Source organism: Ips typographus, linkage group LG4 (assembly GCF_016097725.1).
Source record: "Ips typographus isolate SLU linkage group LG4, UJ_Ityp_2.0, whole genome shotgun sequence".
In the NCBI taxonomy this organism is placed as follows: domain Eukaryota; kingdom Metazoa; phylum Arthropoda; class Insecta; order Coleoptera; family Curculionidae; genus Ips; species Ips typographus.
In genome coordinates, this window is record NC_138425.1 from 7,031,839 (window position 1) to 7,043,052 (window position 11,214).

At 33.8% G+C, this 11,214-nt stretch overlaps 1 non-coding gene across 1 annotated transcript; it reads left to right on the forward strand.

Moving 5' to 3' along the window:
* The first annotated feature begins 7,200 nt into the window (after positions 1–7,200).
* On the forward strand, positions 7,201–7,272 carry TRNAQ-UUG (transfer RNA glutamine (anticodon UUG)). Its single transcript has one exon. It is a non-coding gene; the product is annotated as a tRNA-Gln (tRNA).
* The last annotated feature ends 3,942 nt before the right edge of the window (positions 7,273–11,214 follow it).

Sequence of the window (11,214 nt, forward strand, 5' to 3'; positions counted from 1 at the left end):
TACGGGAATTTTATAATCGGCCCCAGACTGCTGAAACTTAAACGGGGCAACAAAATATCCTTTTTTGCCCTCGAGGATGTCGCAGTTTTACATCGCTAAATGACACCGAACCGTTCAAGTACTGTCCGGAATTCGGTTAAATCCTAAATGGATGTTTTTCTCCCCGAATCCAATTTTTTTTTATTAAGCTTAAACTTGTTTTAGGAACCAACGTAGGATTAAGGAACCTCAAGCAGATTGCTCCATTGTCTCTGTACTCCGTAAATTATGAGAATGCTAAAAAAATCATTGAATAATTTACTTAATTCTTTCAAATTGGACTAAATTTATCACAGTACTTCTATGCTTCTATAACGTAGTAATAAAATGTTCTGTCCAACACAATGTATGACAACAAAACAAGCTCCTTGTTACATAATATCAAAAAAGTAGCTAACCTACCGTTAATGTTTATCACTGGGTGTTATACCGGGAGATTCGATTAACGTGATGCCTTAAGTGCTATCTATCATAATAATTTTCTGCTACGCGTTATTTGCACGTACAGAATTGATGGCATTATAGGCATTATACTCGAAACCATTGAATTGAAAAACTAAATACAGTTATTAGCAGTAATGCAATATAAAATAATTACCCATTTTAAACCGCTTTATACAAAGCAGACATTATAATCCCATCTACTGCAGATAGCTTTGAGAAACTCTTTCGCTGTTTGACTGGCAATAATTAAGATTCTTCCCTCATATACCTTTTAGCTTCACAACAATTAAAGATAATAGAGGATAAAAGCTACTGTTCAATAGTGCCGCAAGCTGCACCCTGCAGGATAATTTTGACAAATTATCACCACCATGGTACAGCTAACGACGGATTTTTTTTACTTATTGTCACCGTAATATGTAGATAAACGGCTTGTAATTGCCCCATGGCACCTGAGTAAGTACCACGCCGCCATTTACTCACATTCAGCATTGTACGATTGGTGCCATCTGCTCGACCGATTAAGACATAACAGTTTTCTAAACGTGCCCAATTGAATCTGAATGACCCGTATGTTTCGGCTGTTTGAATTTCATTACTCCTGCGTGTTAAATTTGCATTTACTGCCTTTTTTAACGAAAGTGCAGTAAAGAACTACTGAATGAGTTCAACTTGCTTAAAAAGATTTATTGGTGAATTTTATCGGTTTCATTTACTCAAGTCTCGATCCATTCAGTACGAGTTGTGATGCTTTTAATTGGACTCGAAGTAAACGTGTCACTTCTTGATAGATGGTCCGGTTTTATGGGACTTCTTATTACCTAGCACTTTGGTTTCACCAGTTACGTGGGTATGTTTGCTTAGTATTTGACGATTTTTACAAAAATCAACACTAGACCAAGTACACGATGATTATTTCATTTGAAACGAGCAAAGGTTGAAGACAAACGTGTTTTTCTTCGACGGAAGTCGACTTAAGCGACGTGTCCGAGCTTTGGGAGTGCTCAAGGTCCTTTCGCCAAGGTAGCAGTAGGTTTTCTATCTAGAAATAGTAGTTGGGTAACTTTACCAAAGGCAGTAAATGCAAAAATGGATTATAGAACTTATTAGATAATCTTACAAAAGCCTACTTGCAAAACCATGATTATTCTTTTACTTGTAGAAGCAAACAGTTAACTGTGAGTTCCTGTTAGACCTGGATGGTATCATGGACACATTTAAATGAAAAACATATCAATTCCCTGACAACCACTTGAAAATTCATAATTTAACAATACATTAAGACTAACATATCCGGTGTAAAAGCTATACTTAGTAATTGCCAGTAGAACGAGCACAGTAATAGCATAAATCTAAGAGGTAATAATGGTTAGTTCCATGACATGCAAAACCTTCACCTGAAGGCATGAAGAAGAACAAACTTTATGTAGGCTGGTGGTGGACAAAAAAACGTTCAATGTGGGCTTATCTGATTTTTAATTTATCACCGAACACTCGGGCAAAAGGTGTGGTAAACCCCATTAAACAGAATTTGACAACACGGTGGTCGACCAGACTCAGATCCACCCAATTCTCTCTCTGTCCATGCCCATACGCACACGCTGACTGATGACTTGCCTTTTCCTCTCGCATATTGTATGTTAAATAGCCAACCCAAAGAAACTAATAACTGAAATTTCTTTCCCCTCCAAACAGCTTTTTACTAGGTACTTGTTGAGCGCAATCTATTATAGACAAAGTAATGTAATAAGCAGTAAACGGTCCCTTCGGCAGCTTGGCAAAAAGATAACAAGCGAGAGATTAAGGAAACAGAAGTGACAAAATGACCGGTGTCCGGGGGTGAACGATACTTTTCTCACGCTTGACAAGTGGACAAAGTGCCAGTTGTTTTTGCCCCTTCTCGATTTTACGACTGTTTGATGCCATTGATCCTGTTGCTCCTATAGAAAAAAAGTTTTCCATTTTAATCTTCCGATACTTATTACCAGTGTGTTTTAACCCAGTTTTAAAACACTAAAACTTAATTAATTTTAAGATTGAAAAAGTTATCCACTAATTTGTTTAAGTAAATGTTTATATCGATAATTTCGTAGGAGTGTAAATGGCGTGGTAAAGTATGTATTACACTGAAAGCTTATGTCGTATTTAAATCACCACTTTGAATTTAAATAATCTGATTATTTATAACTAAAATCGAAGTAATTTTTTCTAAAACTGTATGAAAAATTCTTTACAATTTACTTATTTCGAAATTTTAATTTTGTAAGTTCTGGTCGTGATGAAGAACAAATGTGCATATAACATTGTTTTTTAAGGTGTCATTAGTAACATTAGTAACAATCATATTAGCAAAACTACAATTTCAAACTGTCAATGATGAAAAGCAAAAAATCACGAGCTACATAGAAGTCTGCAAGGTTTTCAGTAGCATTTAGGAGCTATTGGTATTTTCCAAATAATTGCAAACAATTCTTGGAAGGTTTAGGAGATTTTCCGAACCTTCCGGAAACTGTTAGGGGGTTGTCAGTAGTATTTAGGAGCCACTGCCATTTTCCAAACTACTCTATAGGCCTCTGACAATTTCAGGATATTCTTGGAAGGTTTTAAGACACTTTCCAAAGCTTCTGGCAACTGTTGGGGGATTTTTAGTAGTATTTAGGAGCCTTTGGCATTTTCCAAATAATTTTATAGAACTCTGACAATTTGAAAAAATTGTTGGAATGTTTAGGACAGTTTTCAAGGCTTCTGGCAACTTTTGGGAGGCTTTTAGTAGTATTTAGGAGCCCCTGGCATTTTCGAAATAATTCCGTAGGACTCTGGCAAATTGTAAAAAAATCTTGAAAGGGTTAGGACACTTTCCGAAGCTTCTGGCAACTTTTGGTGGCTTTTCAGTAGTATTTAGAAGCCTTTGGAGTTTTCCCAATAATTTTATAGAACTCTGGCATTTTGAAAACCTTCTTGGAAGGTTTAGGACACTTTTTAAGGCTTCTGGCAACTTTTGGGAGGTTTTAAGTAGTTTTGAGGCTTCTGACATTTCGCAAATAACTCTACAGACCTCTGGAGATTTCTAAAAAGTTTAGGACATTTATGGAGACTTCTGGGGGTTTTTCCAAAGTTTTAAGAAGTATCTAAAATTGTCATTGATAAAAAGCAAAAAAATCACCGTGTGAAGAAATCCTAATACCTCTGAGAACTACCTACTTCAAAGAATAAATAGAAAATGTTTTAAATGTTACTTTTTCGGTAACTATAAGAGCTACAAAGAAGACAAGAGTCAGTTAAATGGGGAGGATTTTATGAGAAACATGTTTTTGGCACTTTTATAGTCCTAGTAGAATTTTGAGTGGTGAATTTGACAGATTAACAATTTTTTGCAGAAGCACGAGTATTTTAAAATACATATGGTGTCTCAAATTTCTTGACCGAAAATTACAAAATGAACGAGTGGCATAAAAATATTGATTGATGATAGTTCCACAAAAGTAGATTTTTGTAAATTTAAATTTCTTTAAAAAGAGTTAAGAATTGTTTTTGGTTGGCTTATTGGTGTATCCTGGATACGTATTGATCTTAAATACTATCAGTGTTGTTAGTATTTAAGCATGCAATAACTAGTGGTCGAATAATCAAATTTTGAAAATGTTATAAAACTTTAAGCCCTGTATCTTGAAAACCATCGACATTTTATTAAAACTTGTTTGATGATAAACAAGTTTTAATAAAATGTCTTGTTTAGAGGCTTAATTGACTCTAGGCAAGTTGACTAAAACATAGTTGTAAATTAGTAAAGTAATCTTCCCTATTTTCAATTAAATGGTGTCTGAAACTGCAAAACTTTTAGAAGTTTTCTGTCAGATAATCGAGTCGAACATAGTTTTTCATGCCTTAACCCTACTTAGTAAATGAAGGGGGAAACATAAATAAGAGTGAAAGTGTTTTGGACAAATTTACATTTTCCAACAGAAATTAGCCGCGTTGTTCTACACGTATGGCGGCGGTGTCCGACACTTGTTTCAGCTTTTATGAATAAACATTAGAAACTTTGCATAAGGCGCGATTTTATCTCGAAAGGAGAAGATTTATCGACTGGTTACGGGAGGACGAAAAGGTGTGGGCTTAAAATTTTTACCTAATTATGGCTGAATAGTGACATTTAGAAGACGCTGCTACCTTTACTAGAAAGTTTGAATGCTTAGGCTAGTTGATCTCAAATAGAAAAAACTATAAAACACTGCTTGCTCGAAATGGCATTATTGCGTTTTCTGATACCATCTTCAGGGTCTAGTCACCGTCCAAATTGGCCACTTACCTAATTGTTTATGTTGACCGTTCTCAGCACATACATACGTTTAACTGTTTGAACAAATTTCAACTGACGGACACAGGATGCTGTTTGCACAGGCAGTGTGGCACTTCAAACAACGCTAAGTGTGAAAATTAACAGGGACAACAAGTACGTAGAATCCGAAAATAAAGCAAACGAATATACGGAAAACAAACACTTGTCAGCTCATCCACCTGGTCGAGGAATGGGTTCTCAATAATGTAACCCCGACTTCAGTCTCGATCATGTATGAACTACTGAATAAATAAAATATTCGACAATTTTTTTATGACCGTGCTACCTGCTTATTATAGTGTCAGTTGCAAACACACAGAAAATATGAGCTTGATTGTTGATCCTTGACTCAATTCAGCACTATTCTAAGTTGTTATGAATTTTGTATTTAAGTGACATTTCTGTACCATTCAGCAAACTTCAAGAGAAGACTACAGCATTGGAGAAATAGTGCAACAAATGGAAGATCGACCTAAATGCGGAGAAAAAAAGAAGACCAAAGATGAGGCTAGAAGGCAACGTCAGATTAAAAGACACATCGAGTGGCGAATGAGGCGACGTACTTGGAGTCAAGATGGACAAGAAACTCACGTGGGGAAGCCACATAGAATACGCCAGACAGAAAGCTAGAGCGACCAGAACAAAATTGTACCCCATGACAAGCAGGACATCGAAGCTGGCACTTCGGAACAAAAAGAACGCTCATCCGAGTCGGTTCTTCAACCGCATCTGACATACGGAGTTATTGGAAAACGGGTAATTATTAATAATTTTTTCTTTCTGTTTCAGATAGACGATAATTCAGGACCAACCAGCCAAGAAGAGGACCACAATTCCCGCCAGACCTTCCCACCGGGTGGAGAGCATTTTATACTCCAAATCTGGGTAGAACCTTTCCGCTCTGGCACTTTTCCCCGCTTTGCCTACGCAAAAGGGGGGAAACCATTCCCCACTCACTAGACCTCTAAAACTTAAAAACAGACGGACGAAAGCCGGCTGTTTGGACATCCTATAGTTTCGACCAGCTGACGAAGAAAGAAGAAATGGAGGACAAGAAGAGCACCAGAAGAGCCCCTCCGTTAGTGGGGGCATCCTTTTCCCAGGACAGAGGACGTCGATGCCACTCTGGGAACTTCCCGAAAGGGAAAATTCCTGGACTTGGAGCGACTTCCTCTTCCAGACCTATCCTATTGGTCTACGGCGATGGGAGGGTAAAAAGCAGTAGTCTTGCTTGACCCATCTATCTGAGGCCGCATTTCCTGCCAAAGAATATTAGCGCACTCAGCAAATAATCAATTTATAAAGCTCTTTTATTTGTGGAAGCAATTACACGTGAACAATGTTATTATTTGTTTGACCCTGTATTTGCTGTATACTTTGGTTGGTTGTTTAATTAAATATATGGCACCATTGGCAGCGAAACCGCTGAACGCAATTGAGAAGTAATAAAAATACAAGAAAATAAGTCGTTTTAAATTGTCATTTACACCAACGTGGTCAAATTAACGGCCGATATGACCCAGTTTTGTTAGGCGCCCACACGAAACCGCTTGTCAACGACAATCTCGTCCTCAACCGGTTACAATTTCGTCATATTTGGCTCGTACATAGATATGATATCGTTATACATAAGGTATAGGTGAAATAAAGCTATTTAGTGACATTCCTGTAGCGCCGACCAACAAATTTAGAACATTCTTACCTATAAGTTACTTATAAGTAGGTACTTATTTTGTTTTCAACCTCTATTGGTACGTCGAAGTGGTATTAAATGTTGATAATTAATTATTTATTTTCTTGGAAAGTCCATAGTCGATAAAATTACCTATACCGAAAGTCAAACAAAATTGGTCCGACGTCACAAAATTAATTTTTGCCAAAATAAAGTTGACTAAAACAATATTCATAAAAGTCAAGTCGAACAATTGAGCAATCAGTCACTGTTTAGAACTTGTAGAAACGCCTCTGGCAATTTTTGGTAATTTTTCACTGTCATTTAAAGGCTCTAGCAATTCCCAAATGATTCAAGAAGTCTTTGGCATTGTTTGGGAGCTTTCAGTAGGTTTTTGAGGCCTCTAGCATTTACGAAATAATTTTGTTCGTAGGAAAATATTGTGAAAAATGCCATAACTTGACAACTTTTTTTTTTTTCAGTTTGAATATACTATACCTACCTACATATATTATCTAATAATGTATTTTTTTCAAATAACCAGTTATTTTAAGCCCAGACATGGAATTCATATTTGAGTTCATACTAACTCATAAAAAAATATATTACACTTTTTTGTGTTTACCCTGTATACCACTCTGAACGATAAATAACAGCCTAATTTTACCGCAGACTTATATAACATTTTAGTCGATAACTTAATACAGGTTCCATGGTGTAATGGTTAGCACTCTGGACTTTGAATCCAGCGATCCGAGTTCAAATCTCGGTGGAACCTACCTTTTTTATTTTTTAACTCCTTAAATATTAAATAAAATTAATGTAGTAGTTTAAAAAATAACATTTCAAAGAAAATTATTATTATTTGGATGTAATTTAATTTAATTTACCAGAAAATCAATATCATTAACTCAAGTATTTATTACTACACCAAATGTATTTATTGATGCTTTTATTCTTATCAGACACATTGAAAATTCAGTAGCATTATTATTTAATTGGAAGGAACGTAAACAACATAACAATGAATGATTCAAAACAATAACATTATGAGATCAACACAATAATTGAAACAATTTTGTAAATCAAAATAAAAAACTTTTAAATTTCTAAATACTGACTGATAAGTGTAGTATAATATAATATTACAGTTATGCTCGTATATTTTAAATCAAAGATAAGCCAGTATACATATTTTGTTCAACGAACTAACTGGACTTTTAAAAAATGTATATTTAGTGCTAGATAGCTAACTAATAGAATTTTTGCTGCAACTAATTGCTAGTAATTTTAGACTAAATATGGCAATTTACATTGCTATCAGTCAGATTACCTGCATTAGGTACAACCCTAAAATTAAAAAAATTACAGCAGTTAAAATGCTGTAATAACGAGACAATAAAATAATAATTTTCTGTATCATTAACATATTTGATGCTTATTTTGTTAAGCAACTGTTAAGTTAGTTTTGCCTTGTTAAACTTATTATAAAAGATATGTGGATACATTTTTAATCTCTGTTTTGAGAGTCATTGCATTCAACTAAAATTTTCCTTTGCTTCTGGTTATTAAAGAAAAAACAAGTTGAAAATGTAGTTTCAGAAATCATTAAATGAAAATGTCATCACATTTTTATTAGCATACTTAAAATAATAGAAGTTTTGTATTATTTTTGTTTATATAAATGACATTCAGAAGGTGCTGAATGACTCTAAATTTTGAAACATTATACATATGTTTACTATGATTAACTACCATAGTAAACCCAAAAAATAACATATATGATCTTGGATATACCTTATCCATAGAGTTTTTTGTTCTTTGTATGTTTTATAATTCTGGATTTTTTATATGACAACGATCTGAGTGACTTTTAACATTTACCCAAAAAATGTATGACGAAATTTCAACATTTCTTCTAATTTTATTATACAGGGAAAATTTCATAAATATAGGGTACATCCAAAAATATCGTAAATAGACTATACGTACACAATTATTAGAGTATTGTAAAGAATAACTAACACCGAATTTTAGTGCAATTTTTTTCTTTCGGTTATAGCTTACCTCCTACATAGTAGGACAGATAAAATCGTAAAATCGCCGATTTTCAGAACGATTTTGTGAAGTAAATTATGAACCTTTCAAAATTTTTTTTTTTAATTTATACTCTATAAGGCATAATCTACCCGAATAAACAGTTTTTGGGTAAAAATTCAATGTTACCTATTCTTTACAAGCCCCGAAAGTACTGGTACACCTATTGTTCACAGTAAACACATAATACACTTGGATTAATTAAATAAATCCACAAAAAATCGTGGTTTTAATAAACATTTAACACGTAAAAATTATTTACCAAATCACTCACACGTATGTATATAAAATTCAACATAAATTAGAAGCTAAACCGACCGATTGATGATTTAGGATTCAGGTGTCGACTGATAAAACCGTACGCAAAATCAACGACAAAAAAAATCGAAATAAAAAGTAAACTTTGCAAAACACTGAAATTCCAAGACTAATGCGGGTGTGTCGGACTTCAGAAATCGACCGTGTGAGAAATAATGAGATATTATTCGATGTTGTTGAATAATAGGTTTGGTTTGAAATTGAAACATACTACACTCAATTAAGTTTGGATTTTGTACTAGTTGACAGCAAACATTGAATTGACAAATCGGGGTTAACTTTGTTAACACATTTTTCTAGACCACACTTGTATGAACTTGATTTTTGTGCTGCACCTGATACATAATATTTATTATTTATGACAGTTTTAATAATAGTTCTTGTAGGATATGGTATAGTAAAAAAGTAATAATAACAGTAGTTTATTATAAAACGTGATAGATGTAGTTATTTACATTTTACATCATAGAATGGAAAATGTAAGTACATACAACCTAAAAAATGCTAATTATTTATTTTTTGACAGGTTTTTCTGATGATTTATAACTTTTCAGGTACAATATTCTATTCTTAAACTAAATGATTATTAAAAATTTTACGTTTATTTGGTATTAGTATTAAAAAACAAATTTTATGAAACCAAAAACATCTAGTAATTTTAAAAATGAAATAGTCAGTTGATCGATACGTGAATAACACGACCATTTTGGATTTTTGCAGTCACCTGACCATATTCAAAGTCAAAGTGTTGTTTGTGAAGTTCACGTGATTATTTTCAAGCGTCGAATGGAATTTTGATGGTCACGTGACCTTTCTTAAGGTTACAATAGCTCCCTGGCAGTCACGTGGCCATTTTTAAGGTCAATATATTCTCTGAAGATGACGTGATTGTCTTTACGACGAAAATAAATTTCATTAGGTCACGTGACAGTAGGTCATATTTAATTATGAAGATAACGTGATTTTTGTCATTTGTCGAATGGAATCTTAAGGTAAAAATCTTGCTCAGAAGGTCACGTGAACCTTTTTACGATTGAAAGGTATTTCTGAAGGTTACCTGAGAGTTTTTAATGTCAAAATAGACTGGAGAAATGGAAGCTTGACTGTCACGTGACTCTTGTGGTTCTACAAGGTTAAAATAAGTAGTATATTTGCTGTCACGTGACCAAAATTAAGGTCAAAATGTCACGTGACCATTTTCACGTTTGAGAGGTATTTCTGAAGGTTAAGTGAGTGTTTACAATGTCAAAACAGCATCCTTAAGAACACGTTACAATTTTAAGGATTAAAAGGAGGCTTCCATAAGGTTTAAATAGTATCCTTGCAGTGACGTGATCATATTTAAGATCAAAATGTTGTTCTTAAGGACAGGTAACCATTTTTACGATTAAGGGAAAGCTTAAAAAAGGTCACGTGATTGTTTTCAACTATTCAATTCTCCTGCAGAGTAGTAGTAATATAGTTGGAGAAGATTAATAAATCTTGATTGTTATAAGTAGAGTCCGGATTAAAAAGCACTAAAATCGTGAAAAAAAGCGCTTAAAATGCAAAATAATTTTTCTCAAAAAAACATAAAAATCTACAAAAAAGCTTTAAAAAAGCACAAAACTCTTTCAGAGAAATTTTTTTTTTTTACTTTTTTTTTTCACCTAGAAATTTTTTGAAACTGCTTAGAAGCATACGAAAACTGATTTGAAAAAGAAAAAATTTGGAAAGTTTTTGGATATATTGGAGCATATTGAAGGTTCTGGAATGCTTTAGAGGCATTTGGAAACTCTTACATGGTTCTAGGATTTTTTGGAAGCTTCTAGACTGTTTTGATATCTTCTGGTAACTTCTAGACTAGTTGAAAAGTATTTAGAATCTTTTAGACTGTTTCAAAAGAATTCCGGCTGCTTTAGAAGCATTTTGGAGTTTCCGTAGTGTTTTGAAATCTTTTTAGACTACTTTAGGAGCATTGAATTTTCTGGACTGCTTTTAAGACATTTTACTTTCAGTTTTAGACTGCCTTGAAATTTGTTGAAAGCTTCTAGACTAGTTGTTGACTATTTGGAAAGCATTTGGGACTTTTGGAGTTTCTCCAGTGTTTTAAAATATTTTTAGACTAATTTAGGAGAACTTGAAGGTTCTGGACTGCCTTTAAGGTATTTGAAGCCTTGTAGACGGTTTTAGAAACTTTTGGAAGCTGCTCTAGAAGCATACGGAAGCTTTTAGACTGTCTTGAAATATTTTGAGAGCTTTTAGATACATTGAAAGGCATTTGAAAGCTTTTAGAGTGTTCTAAAGCTTTTGGAAGCTTCTAGGC